This window comes from Apis dorsata, unplaced genomic scaffold, assembly GCF_000469605.1.
Source record: "Apis dorsata unplaced genomic scaffold, Apis dorsata 1.3 scaffold_1085, whole genome shotgun sequence".
NCBI classification, from domain to species: Eukaryota; Metazoa; Arthropoda; class Insecta; order Hymenoptera; family Apidae; genus Apis; species Apis dorsata.
The window spans coordinates 427,522-429,546 of NW_006264183.1; positions in this window are offsets into that span (position 1 = coordinate 427,522).

Genomic DNA, 2,025 nt, shown 5'->3' on the forward strand with positions numbered 1-2,025 from the left:
CAATAAAAATCAATATTTTTATTTGAAATATTCAATATAATTTATGTATGAACATTTCATATTTTTTTTCTAAATTACATATTACATTTTTATATGTCAAGTTTAACAATGTTTGATATAAAGGAATATATTTATGTCAATATTTTATAATGTATACAAATGATAGTAATATTAATGGACAAATTATATGTATAATTTTAATGTGATTTAAAAAAATTGAGATATTGAATATTTAAACATAAAACAGCACATAGCAAATAATATCTATAAGATATCTATAGATCTAAAGTGCACAAAATTTTTGAATAATCAAGACAAATTTGAGAGCAATAGGTTTTAATTATTATAATAATACATCTAATAATAATGACAATATGTTGATGTCAATGAACAAAAGTTGATTATAATGATTTTAAGAATATTATCTGATATTTTTATTTTATAATTTAATTCCTATATTTTCACTATAATAATAATATTATTTTTACATAGAATTTTAAAATAATATTATTTACACATATAAATTCAGTTTTATTTTTTAAAAGACCTTGGCTTCTTTAAATTTTTTGTGTCAATAGAAATCTAAAATTTAATAAATGGAAAATTTTACATAATATGCATATGAAAATTGTTATATACATTTATATTATAAATTTTCTATTTATTATTAAAGTACTGAAATTTTTAATAGAAAGATGAACAAATATACATATTTTTGCTAGAATAAATATAAAAATATATGCATATTCTTAATACAAATTTTAATTATTTATATTTGATGTTTTGAGAAATTTATTGTTGAACATTTTTTTTTTCAAAATTATAAATCAAGTTCTTCTAATAACTAGTGAGTTTTAAGAACTTCTTTTAATTTTACGAGTTTACAATTCATAAATTATGCTATATTCATAAATTATGCTTTCATAATATGATATACATTCTTTATGATATACTTTATGATATACATTCTTATGATATTCTTTTCAATTTAATAATTTGTTTTTGTAATTACTCTTATTATTAACATATCTTTTTAATCCAATGTTTCATCTGATATATAGATTTTCATTCATTATAGATTTATGTTCAATAAAATTTGTTTAAAACTTATTATCTATATTTAATACATAAATGTTTACATATTTTTAAAAATTCTAAGATTTTTTATAAATAATAAAATAATAAAATTTGTTAATTTTTAATATTAATTAGTAAAATTTTTAATTTAAAATATTGTTAAATAATTTCAATATTAAATTCCATTTTTATATAGTTAATATAATTAAATAAATATCAATTACATATGTATATATTTAAAAAAAAATAATTTTATAAATAATACTAATATATCATTGCAACAATCAATTAAATTATAAAAAGTTAGTTAGATTTATTTTTATATATTAGAATACTGAATATCCTTTCACATTGATCTTCTCAAGATAAATCTTTTTGATTAACTTCTCTCGACAATATATTATATGCCCGAAATACTACATAATATATTATTTGATTTTAAAAAATGATAATGATACTAATAATAATATAATGATATTTCCAATTTCAAATACGAAGAAATGTTGAATTATATTTAAATTATTTAATTTTACTAAATAATTATATTATTTTATTATATCAATATAAGGGTATAAATATATTCTCGTATTTAATACATAAAGGATGAATTTACTTATGAAGAATTGTTTGAAGTTTTTATATATAATATTTACTGTTCACAAAAAATAATCAAGATTGATTTTATTTTATAAATAAAATTGTTATGCATTAAATCAATTTTCCAATTTTAAATTGTACATAAAATTTTAAATAAAGCACGGAACTATATTGAAAAATTGTGCATAAAAATTGTAATAACAAACCTTAGTAGACGGCCATTTTATAATTTAAGATTTGGTTCTGATTTTAATCATGAACAAAATGAATTCTAGATTATTTTTTTTTAAATTATAATAATTTTATTTAAAAAATTATAATAATTATTATTTATAAATACAAAAAATATAA